Here is a 21512-nt window from a genome sequence, read left to right as displayed (position 1 = left end):
AGAGTAACCCAAGCTCCCTCAGAATACATTCAGACCCTTGGATTTCTATCAGATCATCCAGGCTTTCCAAGATCTGTGGACCTCTGGAAACCTTTCAGACCCACAGAATCTCAGAGACTCCACCAGGTGTGGGACTTACCCCTCCAAGAAGCTTCCATATTCCTGGGATCTCCCAGATACACTCAGATTCTTCCCTAGTATTTCTCCAAGATTTTTCATTTTCTCTTTGGTTCCTGCATCCCTCAGACTTCCCAATTCCCACACCAGACCCAGTTAAAGGTCTTCCTTCTCTCTTCTTCCAACCATTATGAGATCACTGAAGTGATAGGCCAGAACCCACATTTAAAGATCAGACCAGATTCCCTTCATGAAGTTCGTTAACCAAGAAGATCAGGGACTTTTGAGGCAAAGGATTAGACTGCAGGGCATGCAAGAATACCAAAATGGAAGGTTTCCTCAATACCAAGGTAAGGTGCCTCGAGCTCTCCAATCTCCATGTCCTCCTCAACAGCCTAGAATCTCCGTGTTCATCCCACACATCCTCCTTCAGCAATGCCCAATAGCACACATTCTCCAAAACCTCCTGTAATAGAGACCACCAAAATCCCAGTACAACTGAACAGCCATATTCTGACCTCAAAACCCTTTCCTAATGGAAAATCTTCAGGTTCCCTTACATATCCTTCCTCAGGACAGGATTAGTGTACATGTGTCAGTCCCTTGAGAAAGACAATCAGGGGATGAGCAGAGTGCATATAAGAACAAACAGGTGAATGCCCATCACTGACCTTAAGTAGGTGTGTGTGTGTTTTGCCTCAAGGTTGCCCTTGTTTTCCTGGACCCCCAAACCAAGTCATCCAAGGAGAGACTGAATATGGAAGGTCAAAAGGGTAGAGGAAGAGAGGGAGGAAAAATCTTAAGTACCAAGAAATGAGAACACAGCTAATGTCCTGAGCAGCCCTGTTCCTGACGCTATGCGAAACAGAACTTTTCATGGAACATGTTATGAAATCTTCAACCAACAGCAAGACCGTGATAAAGTTTTTATGATTATTCACATTTTACAAGTGAACAAATTGATGCTCAGAACCACTGAGACAGGTAATAAATAATAGTGCCTGAAGGGCCTAGAGCTGTTTACCTCTAAGAGGCTGTGTTCCTATTACACTCTCTCCCCTTCCTTGCCCTTCCCCTGGTCAACAGACAGAAAACTAAGGCCAAGTGTGAAGAAATTCAAACTCCAGGGAACTGGATGTTTCGTAACAGACCACAGATCTCAAGTTGCAAACATTCAATTTAGATATCATTCATTAGCTGTTTTCTGTCAAGTATGGGGTGAGACAAGGATAGTGCAGTGGGAAACTCTAAGGCCACATCTTGTTTTGTAACAAGCACATGGTCCACAAACAAATGCCCGTGTCAGGTAGCAGCCATCCACATGCACTTTTTCTTGAGAAGGGGCTGAAAAACTTCAATTCAGAGGCTCATTAATATGTGGCACCAAAAATTTAACAAACGTTAGGACCACAGTCTCAAAATAAAAAACTTGATCTACTGGGAAACGGACTTTGGCCCAGTGGTTAGGGCGTCCGTCTACCATATGGGAGGTCCGCGGTTCAAACCCCGGTCCTCCTTGAGCCGTGTGCAGCTGGCCATGCGCAGTGCTGATGCGCGCAAGGAGTGCCGTGCCACGCAGGGGTGTCCCCCGCGTGGGGGAGCCCCACGCGCAAGGAGTGCGCCCGTGGGGAAAGCCGCCCAGCGTGAAAAGAAAGAGCAGCCTGCCCAGGAATGGCGCCGCCCACACTTCCCGTGCCGCTGACGACAACAGAAGCGACAAAGAAACAAGACGCAGCAAATGGACACCAAGAACAGACAACCAGGGGAGGGGGGGAAATTAAATAAATAAATAAAATCTTTAAAAAAAAAAAAAAAAACTTGATCTACTGAGATTTTGGAGCATGGAATTGTGGTCTCTTAAAACCAAATCTGCTTATAATAAAATGCCTAATGGCACAAGCAGCTTTACAAAAAAAAAAAAAAAATTAAATCTGAATACTGGGAAGTGGATGTGGCTCAACTGACAGAGCATCCACCTACCATATAGGAGATTAGAGTTCAAACCCAGGGCCTCCTGCCCATGTGGTGAGTTGGCCCACGCCCAGTGCTGCCACACACAAGGAGTGCCATGCCATGCAGGGATGCCCCCTGTGTAGGGGTGCTCCACGCACAAGGAGTGTGCCCCTCGAGGAGAGCCACCCTGCTCGAAAAGGCACAGCCCGCCCCAGAGTGGCACCGCACACAACATAGTGCTGATGCAGCAAGATGACGCAGCAAAAAGAGACACAGATTCCTGGTGCCGCTGAGAATACAAGCAGACACAGAACACACAGCAAATGGACACAGAGAGCAGACAACGGGGGATGGGGACGGGGGGAAGGGGAGAGAAATAAATAAAATAAATCTTAAAAAAAAATCTGAATACTAAAAATCTTACATAAGTACCATGATCAAATACAACAGTGAACCCTAATGTAAACTATGGATTATAGTTAATAGAACTATTATAATAATATTTCTTCATCAATTGTAATAAAAGTACCACACTAATGCAAAGTGTTAATATTAGGGGGCTATATAGGTATTTTCTGCATCATTTTTTCTGTAAACCTACAGATTCTCTAATAAAAAATTATATAAAAATTATTTTTAAAATAGGAAAGAAAAAGGATAGTATGAACAACTTTGTCAGTAAATTTGAAAATTCTGTGAAAAATACAACCTAAAATAAATGATACAAGAAGAAAAACAGAAAAGATCAATATCTATTAAAGAAATTGAATGCATAATTTTAAGCCTTTCCACAAAAAAAGTTCCATGCCAGATAGTTTCACTCATCAGTTCCTACTAACATTTAAGAGAAATAATACTGATCTTTGAAAAAGCTCTTCCAAAGAATACAAAAAGAGGTTACACTTCCCGACTCATTTACAAAAACCTTGCAATGCTTTATGAGAAAAGAAAATTTCAAGTAAAACTCTCTCATGAAAATAGACACAAAAATCTAAACAAGATCTTAGCAAATCAATTCTGCAGTATATAAGTAGAATAATATTGCAAAGCCAACTAGCGTGTACTCAAGGAATGGAAAATGGTTTAACTTTGAAATCAACCAATATACTACATTTGAAAATAAAGGGAAGTGGGAAGCGGCTGTGGCTCCATCAGTTGGGCTCCCGTCTACCATATGGGAGGTCCTGGGTTTGCATCCCTGGGGCCTCCTTGTGAAGGCAGGCTGGCCGCATGCTGCCGAGAGCCATCGGCTCACAAATGCCACGTAGTGCCATCAGCCTGCAAGCACCATGGAGAGCGACTCAGCAAGGTGACGCAACGAAAAAAAGAAGGGAGACAAACAAAAACGCAGAAGAACACGCAGCGAATGGACGCAGAGAGCAGATAGCAAGCAAGCCACAAAGGGGGGGGAATAAATAAATAAAAATAAATTAAAAATAAATAAATACAGACACAGAAGAACACACAGCGAATGGACACAGAAAGCGGACAGTAAGCAAAAAAAAGCTGCAGGGGGGGATAAATAAATAAATAAAAAATAAAGGGAAGTTTTTTTGTGATCTATATATCTTCAAAAAAAACACAATTTTAAAAAAGAAAAGAAAAAAAAACAATTAAAAAGAACAAAAGGGAAGCAGATGGGGCGCAAGCAATTGAGCTCCTGCCAACAACATGGGAGGTCCTGGGTTCAGTTTCCAGTGCCTCCTGGAGAAGACAAGCAAGACAGCAAGCTGACCCAATGGACTGGCACAGTGAGCTAATGCAATAAGGAGACACAAAGAGGAAAGACAATTAGAGACACAACAAAGCAGGGAGCAGAGGTTGTTCAAGTGATTGAGTGCCTCTCTCCCACATGGGAGGTTCCAGGTTTGGTGTTCCCAGTGCCTCCTAAAAAGAAGACAGCAGACACAGAAAGAAGACAGTGAGTGCAAACAATGGGGGGGCATAAATAAAATAAATAAAGGCTTGGGGAGCAGATGTAGCGCAGTGGTTGAGCGCCTGGTTCCCATGTACAAGGTACTGGGCTCAATCCCCAGTATCTCCTAAAAATAAATAGATAGATAGATAGATAGATAGATAGATAGATAGATAGATAGATAGATAGATAGATAGATAGATAGATAAATAGATAGATAGATAGATAAATGCAAAAATATACCATCATACTGATAGATACAAAATGTCATTTGCTAAAATTCAACACCAGTTTTTGATTCAAAAAAAAAAAAACAAAACCTCTTAGCTAACTAGGAATAAAAGGGAATTCCTTAATACAATAAAAATGCACCTAGAGGGAAGCAAATGTGGCTCAACCGATTGGGCTCCTGTCTACCATATGGGAGGCCCTGGATTTGCTTCCCAGGGCCTCTTGGTGAAGGCAGGCTGGCCCGCGCCCGCGGAGAGCTGACAGCCCGTGCCACAGAGAGCTGGTGCAGCAAGATGACGCAACAAAGGGAGACAAGCAGACACAGAAGAATGCACAGCGAATGGACACAGAGAGCAAACAGCAAGCAAGTGGCAAGGGGGGATAAATAAATAAAATAAATCTTAAAAAAAAAAATGCACCTAGAAAAATTCCAGGGCTAACATCTACTTTCCTACTTAATAGTGAAATTCTGACCACTTTTCCTCTGAGGTCAGGAACAACAAAAGGATGTAATATTCCAAAACACTGAACTGAAGACCTCACCAGTACAATAAGACAAGACAAAAAAATAAAATTAAATAAAGATTGGAAAGGAAAAAGTAAAACTGCTATTATTTTCAGATAACATGGTTTGTACATAGAATATGCTAAACTACAAAAATTATAATGAATAGATAGGTTTCTGCGAATGACATCATTATATTAAAAACAATTAAATTTCTATATATTAAAAGCCAATTTAAAATGAAAGTATAAAACCATACCACTTAAGATAGTACAAAAAATAAAATTCCTGGAAGTGATCTAGTAATAAATATCCAAGATATCAACATGAAAATTAAAAAACATTGCTGAGAAAAAATTTTAAAGATGTAAATAAATTGGAAAGATATGCCTATACATAGATACAAGATTTGAGACCATTAAGATGTCACTTACAGCACAGAGAGATTGAGAGGTTCTTATTAAGAGGTGGAAACTTTTTCGTTTGGTTTTTATTTTATTATTATTGTTGGAATAATGAAAATTCTCTAATAATGATCGAAGTGATAAATGCACAGCTATGTAATTATATCAGATACCATTGACTGCACACTTGGAATGAATTGTATTCTTTATTAATATGCATCAATAAAAATGATTCTTTTAAAATGTCAGTTATCCCCAAATTGATCTACAGACTCCGTGAAATCTCAATCAAAATCCCAGGAGATATTTTTGTGGAATTGACACACTATTCCAAAATGTTATGGAAATGGCTTCTCGCCAAACAGCACACATGTGTTGTTCAGGCACTTCATAGAGGCTGGCCAGGTGGCTACATCTCCTTCGGGCCTTGTGCCAGGAAGACGTTCATGAGTGTAGTCAGAATTTATCAGAACAGGGCTTTGGTTGATGGACTTTGCACTCAAGTAAGGAAGCAAGCCATGCCTTTCGAATGCTTGGAGCCCGCTGACTTTATCCTGCAGTTCCCTCACAGTGCCCACTGCAAGCATGTCTAACAAGCTGGTAGAAGGCAGATATCAAAACGAAACAGGCAGCCACAAGATGGGTAAGAAGATTGAGACCAGAGAAAGGAAAGCCCATGTGGCAGTTTGGCATGGTTTATAAATTTCAAAAATAGATATTGGGTTATGTTTATCAACGGGTCTGTTCCTCTGTGATTAAACTACGATTAGGGCTCTGATTAGGCCATGTCAGTAGGTTATTGAGTTGGGCACTGACAAAGAAATCACACAGCAGAGAAGGGAGGTTTTTAAGCTGGAGCCTGGGGAAGTAAACAGGCAGAAGAACAAGAGGAGCTTGGTCATGAGGCAGAGGCTGTGGGAAGAGAGACAAGCCATTCGCCTGATAGTCTAGAGCTGGCCTTGTGGAGAAAACAGAGCAGCTGAGCCCAGAGAGAAGGAGCCCCAGGAAGAGAGGAACCCAGGAAGCCCAAACCCTGGCAGACATCGGCAGCCATCTTGCTCCAACATGTGGCAACAGACTTTGGTGAGGAAGGTAACTTATGCTTTACAGCCGGTATCTGTAAGCTCCTACCCTAAAGAAATACCCTTTATAAAAACCAACCAATTTCTGGTATTTTACATCAGCACCCCTTTGGCTGACCAAGACACCCCTGTTACCATCTAAGAATTTTGTAGTTTTAACTCTTGTATGTAGGCCCTTGATCCATTTTGAGTTGATTTTTGTATATGATATGAGGTAAGGGTTAAATTTCATTCTTTCACATGCAGATATCCAGTTTTCCCAATGCTAATCTTTTCCCATAGGTTATTTTAGCACCATTGTCAAAAATCAGTTGGCCATAGATATGTGGGTTTATGTCCGGACTCTCAATTTTATTCCATTGGAATCATGGAATTGGTTGAAATCAACCAAGTTCCATGGTTGGAATGATGTTTTGATTTATGTAGCTTTGTAATAAGTTTTAAAATCAGGAAGTGTGAGTCCCCCAACTTTGTTCTTCTTTTTCAATATTGTTTTAGCTATTTGCAGCCCTTTGACATTTCATCTGAATTTAAGGATGAGCTTTTCCATTTGTGAAAAAAAGGCTGTTGGAATTTTGATTGGGATTGCATTGAATCTATGGATTGCTTCAGGTAATATTGACATCTAAACAGTATTAAGTCTTCCAATCCATGAACACAGATGTCTTTCCATTTATTTAGGTCTTTAATTTCTTTAAGCAGTGTTTTGTAGTTTTCAGCACACAGTTTTGTACTGTTTCAGCACACAGACTTGTGTGCTTGTATAAATTTATACCTAGATATTTTATTCTCTTAGATGCTATTGTAAATGGCACTGGTTTCTTAATTTCCACTTTGGATACTTCATTGCTAGTGATAGAAACACATTGATTTTTGTGCATTGATCTTGCATCCTGCAACTTTGCTGAATTTGTTTAATAGCTCTGGTAGCTTTCTTGTGGATTCCTTGGTGATTTCTGTATATACAGGATCATGACACCTGAGAATAAAGATAATTTTACTCCTTCCTTTCCAATTCAGATGCCTTTTATACTTTTTATTGCCTATTTGCTCTGGCTAAAACTTCTAGTACAATATTTAATAGTAGTGTTGAAAGCAGACATCCTTGTCTTGTTCCTGATCTCAGAAGGAAGGCTTTCAGTCTTTCACCATTGAGCATTCATAGCTTTTGAATTTGGAATCAAGTGAGTGTGTTACTTTCTAAAATAAAAGACTTTAACAAATTTAGTGAGACCATATCTCTTTCCAAATGAAGGAAATAGAAATGGGGGATCTTATTAGGCCACTGGTCCAAGATAGGCTGGTGGATGCATAGTCGGTCAATACACTCATAATTAATGCCATATAGCTCCAACTGTCTTTTGGTACTGTTTTAAGGGATTCACATTTAGTGACTCACTTAATCCTCTCAATAACCCTCTAAAGTAGATACTGCTGAGGAATAAAAAGCATAACTTTGCAAAAATATCTAAAAGTCACTCCTGCCCCTGCTTCCGTGGATCAGCCTGTGAGGGCATGGCCTTGCAGGAGAATATCAAATAACTCCTACCCCCTGTTTCTGTAAATCAGCCTGTGAAAACATGGTCTCGTAGAAAGATATCAAACGAGTGACTTCACCCCCCTGCTTCTGTAAATCAGCCCGCGACCTTGCAGCTGCATTCTACCTCTGTAAACCCCTGCTGACAAAATTTCACCAAGCAACGCGTTAACCAATGAACAAAAGTTATGCTGATCCCATCCTGAAATCCTAAATAAACCTATGAAAACTGAAATAATGGGGCTCAGAATTTGGAGATTGACTCTCCTCTGGGCCCGCGCGTAATAAATCTGTTCTATTTCTCCTGAGACTGGTTTTAGGTCTTTCTGTGGTTCAGAACTCCTGGCTTTGCTGTAACATTTGGTTCCCTGACCGGGAAACCCAACCATGCTGGCCCCTTGAGCCTCCAGTTTGGGATCGGTGGGCACGGCTGGCAGAGATCTCCACATGAACAAGGCGGTGCCACCTGTCCCCTTGACGGGGCCTTCTTTGGGGAAAGGATCCCTGTGGGCTGCGTCCTCCACCCTGGCCTGACTCGGTGGAGAGGTGGATTGAACTACATCAGGAAACATCAGAAAGGTAAAGCCCCGGGGTTCTGAGTCCCAGTCAGGCCTATCTCCAGACAGAGGGGGAGACTGATCACCTCCCAGAATCTCGACATTCGAGATTCCAGGATAGGGCAGTCCTTTGGGTGGGACTGTGTAACCTCTGAGTGATTGAGTGAATGAATGGGGACTGCAGAGGCTTGCCTCTGTTGATCCAGTTTGTGGCTCCACAGCCTGTGCTACAGGGTCCCAGTGGGCCCCAAACTGCACTCCGTGGCTATGTCATATGGCATAACGGCTAATCCGGACTCTACGTGGACGCCTTAGCTAAGACAAGCCTAAATCCTTGCAAGAGATGCAGACAGGTGGGCATCTGAGTGGCCTCATGAGGGCCACCCCTCCTTTGTTTGTCCAGTGACACCGGTTCAGGGATGGGCTCATCACAGTCCAAACTTACAGTTTTAGAGTGTATGTTAAAAAAAAACTTCAAGAAAAGTTTTTTCCAGGGATTGTGGTGTCCGTATGTCCCCCAGAACTCCTAGACCTTGTGTGAGCTGAAGTGACCCATATTTGGTGTAGACTGGCCCTCAGAAGGAACCCTAGATGTAACCAAAGTTCATGCAGTGTGGCGTGTAGTCACTGGGACCCCCGGCCACCCTGATCAGTTTCCCTACATCGATTCTTGGTTAGAAATTGCCCAAACTCTGCCCCCTTAGGTTCGATTCTGTGTTGAAAGGAAGGGTCAGAGCAGGGTCCTAGTAGCTCAGACGGCCAGATCTCGCCAGCCTATTATTCTACAAGGACCTCTGGAGGAAGACACTTCACCCCCACGGTACGTCCAGCCGTTCCAGGGCATCTCCCTATCCCAGAGCCCCTGCAGGCAGATCTCCCAGAGGCTCCTCCACCTTCAGTCTCCCGGGCCCATCAGCCACCCCCGAGGGGGGATCCTGAGACCCCTTTGGCAAGAAGACTGCGGTCTGCACAGCCTGCACTCCAGATGCCCCTCCGTGAAACAGAGCCCAGCCCAGATCGGTGCAGACCCGACTGTCCAACCTGGGAGGCCACGCCTGTTTTATCAGCCGTTCACCACTGCAGATCTTTAAACTGGAAGCACCACAGCCCCTCATGTTCAGAAAAGCCCCAGGCTCTTATCGACCTCACGGAGTCCGTTTTCCAATCATTTGGGATGATTGCAGCCAAGTCCTCCTCACCCTGTTCAATACAGAGGAGAGATGCTGGATCCTCACGGAAGCCAGAAAGTGGTGGCGAGAACAGGCCCCTGCAGGTGTCTTGGAACCAGAGGAAGAGCCGGAGAGGTGGCACCAGAAGCCCACTGGGCCTGGGGCTTTAACACGGATGAGCGGCGGTGGCCCTTCCTCAGTATGGAGAAGCCCTCCTCAGGGGTGTACGGGAAGGGGCGAGGCGGCCACAAACATGTCCGAAACCGCCTCCGTCACTCAAAGCCTGAAGAACCTCCGGAAAGTTTTTATAAGCACCTTTACAAGATGTACACCGCCTTCGACCCAGAAGCCCCGGAAAGCCAGAGAATGGTCAAGCAGCTTTTGTCTCCAGGTGGCACTGGACATCAAACAAAGACTTACGAAACTGCTGAGTGGAAAACAAAAAGCAAATAAAACAGGAGGTCTCCCTGCTGGCAGCAGCATCCAAAATCCAGGCCCAACCAATCAAGAAAGGTCACCCCAAAAAGGGGGAACACTTCACCCTGAAACTCCCCGCTGCGGCCTGTACCTGGGCTGCCTGGTTTATGGTGTCTGGATTTAAAGGACTCTATTAACTTGGACTCAGCTTCTGCAAAACTTAAAACAAATAAACAAAAATACTCCCCCACCTCTTTTCCTAAATCCTGCCACTTTCCTGCCGACCGAAAGAGGAACTCCTTGGTGCAACTGCGCAAAAGTGACAAGAAGGCGTGTACAGGCCGCCCCAGCCTCCAGGACGGGCCATCTCCTTGCCCAGATCAAACCCTGTTCACAAACAGCAGCGGTTCCGTCAGAAACAGAGGAGAGGCTTACCAATGTGCAGTCGCCGCAATTAAATAAGTAGTGAAGGCAGCTCCCCTACCCGGGGGTGGCCTGCACAGCAAGCAACCTCTGGGCACTGATTCAAACAGTACAACTGGCCACTGGGCAAATGGTAAACATTTGCACTGACTCTGAATATGCATTCGCTGCTGTACATACCCATGGAGCAATTTATAAGGAGAAGGGACTCCTAACTGCAGGAAAAAAAAAAAAAAAAAGGAAAATCCTTCAACTGCTGACAGCGGTCTGGAGGCCAGGCAGGGTCGTTGGGAGCATAAAAAAAAAAATAGATGCAGGGAAACCGACTTTGGCCCAGTGATTAGGGCGTCTGTCTACCATATGGGAGGTCCGCGGTTCAAACCCCGGGCCTCCTTGACCCGTGTGGAGCTGGCCATGCGTAGTGCTGATGCGCGCAAGGAGTGCGGTGCCACGCAAGGGTGTCCCCCCCGCGTGGGGGAGCCCCACGCGCAAGGAGTGCGCCCGTGAGGAAAGCCGCCCAGCGTGAAAAGAAAGAGCAGCCTGCCCAGGAATGGCGCCACCCACACTTCCCGTGCCGCTGACGACAACAGAAGCGGACAAAGAAACAAGACGCAGCAAATAGACACCGAGAACAGACAACCAGGGGAGGGGGGGAATTAAATAAATAAATAAATCTTTAAAAAAAAAAAAATAGATGCAGTTGCTGGGGAAAATGAACGCGCTGGCTGATGGGGCTGCTCGACAGGCAACCAAGGGGGCCCTCGAGCTGCAGCCCCACCACTGGTGCCTCACCTGTCCCTCTTAAAACAATGAATTCTAAGGCGGAACTGTACCCGGGGGGAAGCAAGAGTAGGTGAGGAAGGGGAGGGACAGCAGACCCCAGAGGGGGGCTGGCTACTCCCGGATGGCTGGATCTTCATCCCAGAGGGGGCCGCCTACACCCTTGTTGAACAATGCCACCAGCTCACCCACTTGGGGGAAAACATTGCTTTAAAGGCCCTGCTCAGAAAATATTGCTACATTGCCCGGATGACCTCACTCTGCACCACTACTGGCAGCGGGTGCCAAACCTGCGCTGAGAGCCACCCCTCCCAGGTTCCCCAGGCCCTGGCCGGCATCCACCACACAGAAACTGCCGCTTTGAAAAACTTAACAACGGACTTTGAAGAAATGAAACCAAGTCAAAGGTATAAGTGCTTATGAGTGATAATGTGCACCTTCTCAGGCTGGGTCAAAGCCTTCCCCACCTGCACTGAAAAGGCAAGGGAAGGAACTAAAGCTTTGATCCAAGAAATAGTTCCCTGGCACGGGATACCCTTGTCCACAGGCAGCGACAATGGTCTGGCTTTCGCAGCAGTCATCGTCCAAGAACTAGCAAAAATGCTAGGAATTAAGGGGAAGCTCCACACAGCATACAGGCCCCAGAGCTCAGGGAAAGTAGAAGGCATGAATCGAACCCCCAAAACCACCTTAGCCGAGTCCTGTCAGGAAACTGGCCTCCTGAGGGTAGATCTGCTCCATTAGCCCTCCTTAGAGTCAGATGCACCCCCAGGCCCTCAGGCTAGTCGCCTTTTGAAATTGTTTGGATGACCACCCCCAACTATTCAAACCTTCAAGGGAAATCTCAGCCAGCCTCTCCTACCAACTTGTTTCTAAAAAACTGTTTCTAATATTACTTGCCACTAGGTATTTAAATTTTTTTTAAAGTTATATTTGCATATAACCAAACTGAATCATTATTTTGACAAGTTTATTTAGTGTTAATGGTAATTGTATGTTGTAAAAGACAGTTTCCAAAATCATTTTGGTAACTTATTTATGTAGGGTGTATAGAATGTGTTTTTATTATTACGGAAAGAAAAAATAATTTTGTCCTAAAATAAAATGATTGGTTATTAAGAAAGAGTAAAATGTGGAACAAAACCTAAATGAATACAGAAAGTGTGGAAGGTTTGTGAAAAAGGAATTTTTTATGGTTAAAGTTAAGTAAGATTTAATGGGTCTATCTATAAAATTTTAAAAGCTTTAGTATCAAATAGTATACTGATGCAAAGTTGAAATTTTATTCTTTTTCTATTAGTGTGACAAAGTTTCTCAAGTCACTAGTCTGCTTTATTAAAAGTTTATAAAAAGTTTTTCTCCTGAATAATCAGTATACAAAGAAAGTCTGTTTTATCAAAATAGCTTCTTGTACTTTAACCTTATCATTTCTTTGGTTTTCTAAAAGAAACAAGTCTCATCTCTTTTTAAGGAACATGATGTTCAAACTTGCTGTCTCAAGATCAGATTCTGAAAAATATATTTTTATTTCAAACTTACTGCAAAAAAATTGTTCTTTTACCTTGAAAAATTAATGTAATAAAATCCTTTAATATGTTATAAGTTAAATGGAAAGTTCTTAAAAGTGTTATAAAATTAAAAGGATTATTTACCCCTCTGTTAATTAAAGTTGTATGAGTAAAAAGTTCATATGAATATTTAAGGAGTATATAAAATTCCCTGAAATCTACCAATGTTTCAGCATAATATTAAACAAAAGTACAATGTTGTTAATCATGGTTGTAATTATTTAATTGTATGTGTCACAAAAACTGAAAAAGAGCCCCTCTAACCTACCTGGATGGGCCCACATACTGTTTTCCTTGTAACCCCCACTGCTCTCAAAGTTTCAGGTATTTGTCCTTGGATTCATCATACTAGAGTTAAAATGGCACACTCCAACAAGAAACAAAACAACTGGACAACTCACCCCATACCTGACTGTACCTTGAAAAACCAAATTGCCTGGAGCCACCAAGAATCGCCATCACTGACTAGATGGGCTCCTGTTCCCCTTGGTTCCCACTCCTCTTTGGACTGCTCGGCCAGCTGTTTGGAACTGGACTGGCAGCTACAGCTCCCAGAGACTGGAGTGTACCTGAAAAAAACACTAATCTTAATAGTGTACTTGGGTCTTGTAGAATACTTAACTACTTTAAGTTGTTTTTCCACTTAGCATGAGTGAAACACCCTATAAAAAGTGTATAAGGGCATCAGAGGGGGGATTGTTGAGGAATAAAAAGCATAACCTTGCAAAAATATCTAACAAGTCACTCCTGACCCCACTTCTGTGGATCAGCCTGTGAGGGCATGGCCTTGCAGGAGAATATCAAATAAATAACTCTTGCCCTGTTTCTGTAAATCAGGCTGTGAAAACATGGCCTACTAGGAAGATATCAAATGAGTGACTTCCCCCGCCCCCCACTTCTATGAATCAGCTCACAACCGTGCAGCTGCATTCTGCCTCTGTAACCCCCTGCCTGCAAAATTTCACCTAGCAACACGTTAGCCAACGAACAAAAGTTATGCTGATCCCACCTGAAATCCTATATAAACCTATGAAAAATGAAAAATGGGGCTCAAAATTTGGAGATTGACTTTTCTCTGGGCCTGCACATAATAAAACTGTTCATCCATCTCTCTGGAGGGCCAGTTGTGAGTTTCTATGGTTCAGTACTCCTGGCTTTGCTGCAGCAATACAATTATTGTACCATCTCACAAATAATTAAACTCAGTCACAAATAATTAAACTCAGTCACACGGAGACTGAATCATTTGCCCAGGTTCACACAGACAGCAAGAGGGAGATCTGGTATTTGAACACAGACAGTTGGTTTCAGTGCTGTGCACTTAACAAACACACTGGGCTGCTTCTCTTTACAAGCAACAATGGCTCTTCATGTTTGGGCTTCTAGGATTATAGTTCTTATACTTCATGCCATGTGCTCAGATGTAGTTCCCAAGTCATGATGGAGGGAACAGGGTGGCTAGGGTTGAAGGCTCTTCCAGCCTCATCCTCACACTCCACCTGGACCAGTCCTTTCCCACTAATATTCATGCCCTGGATTTAAAGGTACCACTGCAGGTTCCCTCTGACCTCAGAGGACCCCTCTGGGGTCCTTGTAATCCTTTAGTGTCATCAGACTTCAGTCAGTCCCATCCCAATCCATGAGAGGGGTACTAAAAAAAATAAACTTCAAAAGGAAAGGGGTCAGGACTTCCCCGGCGGTTCCTTAATCCCTTCACAAATTTCATCACTCTGACCCAGAGAACAGCTCTACATAAGAACAGCCCTACACTGAACACATTTTGTCTCTCTATGCATTACCCTTTCCTTTGAAATAGCTCCTCCCCCATCCCATAGGAAACTTCCTCAAGTCTATATGGCTTGGGATGAGGAGAAAGGAGCAGGACCTTGATGCCATCATGACCTACCCCATTCTACACCATCACAGTAATTGAAGAGATGGACACCTGACCCAGGAAGGAAAGCTCAGACTTCTTACAGAAACTTTTGTCTAAGCCATGGGGAAAGGATTCTTTTATCTCTAGGAACTAGATATAAATACAATGTATCAGTCAGTCAGCTTAGACTAAGGTATGCTATACTAACAAGTGACCCAACAAAGATATTATTCACACACATTAATGTCCTCTGCTAATTAGCTGTAGATTTGCTCCATGTCCTCTTCATTGCTAGACCAAGGCTGAAGAAAGAGCCCCTACCTAGGACAGGCCAATTTCTTGCATGGGAAAACAGTGGTAGCAGAATGATGAGATGGTCCTTGAAGATTCTGCTCAGAAGCTTCGAATCTCATTTTTAATCCCATTTAATTGCCCAGTGCAAGTTAAACTACCTACCCTTAAACTTCGCATATGGAAATCCCAGTAGGGAAGAAAAAACATTTTTAAAATGATGCAATCTTGCAAAGATAATGTAGATCGTACCACCACTTGGAGAAGGCCTAGAAGAGAACAAAGCAAAAAATACATCAGTACTTTGATGATGCTCTTTCATAATTTGTAACAAATATTTCACAAAGCAAGGTGTTGGTGGTGGGGTAATGTATGGGAGCCATTTATGATGTTATGTATGTTTGTTTATTAAGTTCACAACTTTTACTATATGCTTATTGTTTATGTGTATTTTCAAGTGAAAAAAAAAAAAAGATTAGGAGACCTATTGCTTTTGGCTGCCATCCTGTGACCCTAAGGGGGAACCCCTTTTAGAATGAAGCTATACCATGGATAAAAGCAGAGTCAGAAAGAATTTAGGTGCTTCAGGGCATCTTTGAGATGCTGGACCAACCATCCAGAAGACCTCACAATCTGTAGACTCCCAAGTATATGAGTCTGTAAATTTCCTCATTAATAAAGTCAATTTGGTTGAACTTTTTATTACCAAAAAACAAAACAAAACAAAAAAAACAGATCAGCAGACCCAAAAGAGGCAGTGATGAAGAGGGTCTAGAAGACTCAACACCTGAATCCAAACATGGATACCCCTTGACAATCCTACAAAGTAAGCCAACAGATGACCATTTTTACTGAGGTGGATTTGAGTTGAGTTTCCATCACTAGCAACAAGAGTCCTGACTCAGAATCGTTGGAGGGGCTTTTGTTTTCCCTGTCCCACACTTCCACCATGGCCTTGAGTGCTAATTCAACTCAAGTAAGGGAGTTTTCCAAAAAGCAAAGACCTGGTCCAACATAAATAGGTGTGACCATCAAAACACCATAGAGAGCAACCAGCTTTACTTTTTAGTTCTCCCCAATGAGCCATGTCTTGACACATGGCATCAAAATTGTAGCGTAAGAATCTGAAAATCATCAGCTCTCTAAATCTTAAAACCAGGAACACTTAGAATTTGAGAATAAAGTATTCTGCTTCACTCATACTTTGAAACTATGTTAGAGATCCTTCAGAGTGATATTTCTTTATCTTAAGAAACTGGGATTCCTTTCCGGCACCAGTCAAAATCTTTTACCCACTGTGCCTGGGGAAAGAGGTAGCTGGACCCAACCTAGCTCAATCCAGGGGAAGGGTGTGATTTTGGTGGACTATGAGGCCTCTGCCCCGCACAGGAGGAGAGGATGGGAAAGAGAAAGAGGATTAAGCCCCGTAATCCCAGGATTAACAAAGAAAGTGGGTGTGAACCAGCCATCATCAAAGGTGCTGAAAGCCACCGACGCCCCAGCTCTTATTTGTCCAACCTGGTGTTGCCCAGGCTGAGCTCCAGGCCTTTGAAGGGCCACTCCCCACTTAACGAAAAGGTCTAGGCAGGATTCGTAGCAGAATCCTAGGCAGCTGTGAGAGGCCAGGTTGGGGCCCGAGGGGGCGGGAGTGCTGGGTTCTAGCCCAGGGTCTTTCACAACCCCCTGTAAAATCCTAGCTCTCGCCTCTGGACACCATTTCCCCTTCTGGTGAAATGCAGATGGTGATGACTCCTGCCCTCTCCCTCAAAGTTCTGATTTAAAATTGAGACCCAATGGCAAAGCGCATGGAAAGCGGGCAATGGCTGAAGTAATCACACTTAATATGTGCGAAGAGCTTCTGAGGTGTCAAGCACACTCTAAGTGCTTAAAACCTTTTAATTCATTTAATCCTTACAACCGTAAAAGGTAGATTTAGTATTATCCTTATTTTACAGATGAGTAACACAAAGTAAAAAAGAGGTTAAATAACTTGCCCAAGTCACACAGGTAGTCTGGCTTCAGCCTTTCTGCTCTTATCCCCACACTATCTTGGGGATACAGGGTCAACAGAGGCTATCTGCTGAGTCACGTATGTCTCAGCCAGGCTCCTCCTTTCTGAGCCTTTTGACCTTGGACTCAAACACCAAATAATAATAACAGAAAGCAAAAATTGTTGCATGGCTATTTTGTTCTATGCCCATGTAACAATAATGGTAACGTTACCTTAAGTATGGCTATTTCCTCTAGAAGGGTCTGCCTGATCCAGCAACACAAAGAAGCACGTCTCTCAGTAGGAAGGTGATTTATTGCAATTGCACAAGAAAGGAACTGGGGGAATCTTTCCCAAACCAGTTCACAGTGAGAAGTGGGGCTAGGGTTTTAATAGGCAAAGGAGAGGGGTGGGGGAGAAGAAAAGCAAGTGATACCAGAGGCCTTGTGAGGAAGGTATGTGCAATTTTTCAGTCCTGTGTTTTCTGAAGCACGTCACATTTGTCCTTGGTTTCAGCAGCTAATTAACCACAGTTTTGCAAGGTCTTCATGACTCCATTCTCAGCCAACTGCTCAAGGATATCAAGGTTTTTTTTCTCTGAAGAAATCTACAGATTTACTGGGTTATAAGGTGCCCCTGACAGCATTCTGCCTGGTTTTGCTTTAAGACATCATCTTATTCCTGTAAGCACAACTGCAAAGGTGATTAATAGCCTGCAGGCACCTAAGTGCAAAGAGTAAAGTTCTGAAATAAGATGAAAAGAAAACCAGCTCAAATTGGTGTATTAGAATTTTCAGAGCTGTTTAAGTGAAAAAATTTTAGTAAGTGCATTTTCTAGCTATCAGTAACAGTTAGCATTGATTGACCATGCCAGGAGACATGCTAACAAATTTGGGAGGAAGAGAGTATCAGCATACTGATAGATGTCTAACCACTGGCTCTCAAGGGGAAAATAAAGTGCCCCAATTTATAGGGTTTGACTTTTTCCATGGTGTAAATGCTCCCTCCATGGCCAATTTCAAACTACCGAAGAAGTCACTAAACAGTGGGAAGAAATGTGAGTCAGTGCCAGCTGGCTCCAGTACACCACTGGTTTATATCCATTTCACAGAGAGAGAAATTAAAGCTTGAATAGGTGAAATGGTTTGCTCAAACTCACAGAGCAAGTATAATAAATGGCAAACCCAAGCAATCTGGATCCCAAACCAGGTTTTTTATTTACTGACTTATACTGTCTCTCTGAGCTAGATTCCTCCTAGGACCAGAGATAATTCAGACCAAAATCCTGTCCCCAAAGAACCTATTAGGAGTAGTTGGCAGAAGGAGTCGTGGGTCTCAGAGGTCACCAATTTGCCTGCCCAACCACAGTGTATATTTCTCCCCCATGCACTGTTCCTGCCATCTCAGAAATATCTATTCAAGTCCTTAGCCCATTTTTTTGGCTGGGTTGTAATTTTGTTGCATTGTAACAGTACTTTATATATTCTGGAAATAGTAAACCTTTATAAGCTATATATGGGCTTCCAGTATTTTTTCCCATGCTGTGGTGGCTCGAACTATGAACCCCAGGTAAACATGTTCTTAAACTTAATCCATTCCAGTAGGTATGACCCCTCATAAATGGGACCTTTTGATAATATTAATTTAGATAAGGTGTCTTAAACCTACACTGAAGGCCTTATAGGGAAGGTCACAGAGAGAGGGAGAGAGAGAAAGAGAAAGAGAAAGAGAGAGAAGCCACAGAGGGAGCAGCCAGAAACTGCAAGTCAAGGGAACCCGGAAGAGAAAGGAGAAGCCAGGAGAGGTAGCCATGTGCACTGCATTGTGACAGAGAAGCCACGCCTGAGGAAGCACCCAGACCCAGAAAGCCAGCCCTTAGGAAGAAAGCATCACCTTGATGACAACTTGATTTGTTTTTTTATTTTTTATTTTTTTATTGACTTTGTAATAATATTACATTAAAAATAATATATATGAGGTCCCATTCAACCCCACCCCCCCCACCCCACCTCTCCCCCCCCAGCAACACTCGTTCCCATCATCATGACACATCCTTTGCATTTGGTAAGTACATCTTTGGGCACCTCTGCATCTCGACAACTTGATTTGAACTTCACCTAGCCTTAAAACCGTGAGCCAATTAATTCCCAGTGTTTAAGTCAATCTACTGCAAGGTATTTGCTTTAGCCACAAGAAAATTAAAACATGCTGTTGGTTTTCTTTTCAGTTTCATAAGAGACTCCTTTTTTATTTTTAAAGATTTATTTATTTTTTTATTTATTTCTCTCCCTCCCCCAGCAGTTGTCTGCTCTCTGTATCCATTCACTGTGTCTTCTTTTGTGTCTGCTTCTATTCTTGTCAGCGGCACAGGAATGTGTGCTTCTTTTTGTTGCATCATCTTGTTGTGTCAGATCTCCGTGTGTGCAGCGCCATTCTTGGGCAGGCTGCACTTTCTTTCATGCTGGGCGGCTCTCCTTACGGGGCGCACCTCCTTGCGCATGGGGCTCGCCTATGCAGGGGACACCCCTGCATGGCACGGCACTCCTTGCATTCATCAGCAGTGCGCGTGAGCCAGTTCCACACGAGTCAAGGAGGTCCGGGGTTTGAACCATGGACCTCCCATGTGGTAGGCAGACGCTCTATCCATTGAGCCAAGTCCACTTCCCAGAGACTCCTTTTTAAGACCTCTGAAAAGATGAAAGACATGTTTAGTAAAATCTTTCAGTGGGACAAGCATACTTTTAAGAAGCTTTTTTTAAAACTGTCAGTTTATTGTATTTGTTAATACAAAGGTAAATATTCGTTGTTTGGATCGCCAACTACAATAACCATTTTATAAATTAATAGCCTTTAACCTTATTGGATATGTAGTTTCCAAATATTAACTCCTATTCTGTAAATTGTCTTTTTACTCTCATGCTGAAGTCCTTTGATGCACAAAAGTTTTTAATTTTGGTGAAGTCCCATTTATCTTTTTCTTTTGTTGCTCATGCTTTTGGTGGAAAGACTAAGAAACCAATGCCTAATACAAGGTCCTGAAGATGTTTCCCTATTTTCGTCAAGGACATTTATGTTTTGATTCTTATATTTTGGTCTTTGATGCATTTTGAGTTAATTTTTTAACATGGTATGAGGTAGGGAGGGGTCCATCATCCTTCTTTGCATATGAAGAGCCAGTTTTCCCAGCAACATTTGTTGAAGAGATTATTCTTTCCCCATTGAAGGGACGTGGCAGCCTTGTCAAAACTCAAGCATTCATCGATGTGAGCATCTATTTCTAAACTCTCAGTCTGATTCAGTTGATCAATTTGTCTTTGTGTCATTACCATGCTGTTTTGATTACTGTAGCTTTGTAATAAATTTTAAAACCAGGAAGTTTGAATCTTCCAACTTCCTTCTCCTTTTCCAAGTTGGTTTTTGGCTATTTGGGGGGCACTTAAACTTCCATGTAAATTTGATGATTTATGTGAAGAAAACTGTTGGAATTTTTATTGATATTGCATTGAATCTGTAAATCGGTTTGGATAGAGTCAACATTTTAATATTTAGTTTTCTAATCCATGAATATGGAATGTCCTCCCATTTATTTAGGTCTTCTTTGATTTCTTTAAGCAATGCTTCATTATTTTCCATGTACAACTCCTTTATATCTTTCATTAAATTTATTCCTATGAGTTTTAATCTTTTAGTTGTTACTATAAATTGCCTTTTTTCTTGATTTTCTTCTTTGGATTTTTCATTATTAGTGTATAGAAACACTACTGATTTTTGCATGTTGATCTTGTACCCCACTACTTTGCTGAATTCATTTATTAGCTTCACAGCTTTCCTGTGAATTTTTCAGGATTTTCTATATGTAGAATCTATTCATATACAAATAGGGAGAGTTTTGCTTCTTCCTTTCCAATTTGGATGCCTTGTATTTCTTTTTGTTGCTTAATTGGTCTGACTAGAACTGCCAGTACAATGTTGAATGGCAGTGGTGATAATGGGCATCCTTGTTGTGTTACTGATCATATAGGAAAAGTTTTCAGTCTTTCACCATTGAATATGATGTTAGCTTTGTGTTTTTCATAGGTGTCCTTTATCATGTTGAGGAAGTTTCCTTCTCTTCCTAGTTTTCTAAGTACTTTTATCTAGAAGGGGTGTTGGATTTTGTCAAAATGCCTTTTCTGCATCAATTAAGAAGATTATGTGGGGTTTTTCCTTCATACTCTTAATGTGGTGTATTACGTTAATTGATTTTCGTGTGTTGAGCCACCTTTGCATATCTGGGATAAATCCCACTTGATAATGATGTATAGTTCTTTTAATATACTGTTGAATTCGGTTTGCTAGTATATTGATGAGAATTTGTACATTCACATTCATAAGGGATATTGGTCTGTAATTTTCTCTTCTTGTGATATCTTCATCTGGCTTTGGTATTAGAGTGATGCTGGCCTCACAGAATGAGTTGGGAAGTGCTTCCTCTTCTTCAAATATTTTGGAAGAGTTTGTTCAGAACTGGTACTAATTCTTTGGGGAATTTTTGGTAAAAATTCACCAATGAAGCCATCTGTTCCTGGGTTTTCCTTTGGAAGTTTTTGATTACTGATTCAATCTCTTCACTTATTTTTGGTCTGTTGAGCTCTTCTATTTCTTTTTGAGTTAGTGTAGGTAGTTTGTATGTTTCTAGGAATCTGTCCATTTCACCC

The 21512-nt window shown here is 42.4% G+C and overlaps 1 protein-coding gene across 5 annotated transcripts in view; it reads right to left on the bottom strand.

Annotated features, from left to right (window-relative positions):
* EGLN2 (egl-9 family hypoxia inducible factor 2) overlaps positions 1-21512 on the bottom strand; it is a 90539-nt gene that overhangs the window by 16961 nt on the left and 52066 nt on the right. For 3 of the 5 annotated variants that reach the window (XR_011646357.1, XR_011646354.1, XR_011646355.1), the window contains 2 exons: positions 14991-15094; positions 13067-13227 (listed from right to left, as the gene is read on the bottom strand). The gene's annotated coding sequence lies outside the window, so the exon portion shown is untranslated. The remainder of the gene's footprint in view (positions 1-13066; positions 13228-14990; positions 15095-21512) is intronic. The other 2 variants (XR_011646358.1, XR_011646356.1) reach the window with 1 other exon arrangement.

The sequence above is a fragment of the Dasypus novemcinctus genome, chromosome 18 (genome assembly GCF_030445035.2).
Source record: "Dasypus novemcinctus isolate mDasNov1 chromosome 18, mDasNov1.1.hap2, whole genome shotgun sequence".
NCBI classification, from domain to species: domain Eukaryota; kingdom Metazoa; phylum Chordata; class Mammalia; order Cingulata; family Dasypodidae; genus Dasypus; species Dasypus novemcinctus.
Note: the sequence above shows the minus strand (reverse complement) of the source record. Positions and strands in the feature narration are given on the sequence as shown.